Source organism: Microtus ochrogaster, chromosome 5, assembly GCF_000317375.1.
Source record: "Microtus ochrogaster isolate Prairie Vole_2 chromosome 5, MicOch1.0, whole genome shotgun sequence".
Taxonomy (NCBI): domain Eukaryota; kingdom Metazoa; phylum Chordata; class Mammalia; order Rodentia; family Cricetidae; genus Microtus; species Microtus ochrogaster.
This window is the reverse complement of record NC_022012.1, coordinates 44,862,132-44,862,409: the sequence shown is the minus strand read 5'-3', so window position 1 is coordinate 44,862,409 and position 278 is coordinate 44,862,132.

Here is a 278-nt window from a genome sequence, read left to right as displayed (position 1 = left end):
TTGAGTTAGGAACTTGACTTGTGGGCATCTGTGTAGTAATTGACACACTGCATGTCATACAAAAAATCATTTAATAAGGGCAAGTATGATCCCTTGCCTGGTTCACCTATCCCCGTGAGGGTGCTAGAGAGAAGCTGGCACCTCTCCAGTCACTTACTGGAAGACTTGGGTGTGCAGTGTTACCAAGCTGACAGAGGGATGCTGACCAGGCAGGGCCAGCGTGTTGGCTCTGCACACTGTGTGCAGCCTGCTTGTGACCTCACTGCTCTTGGGCTAGA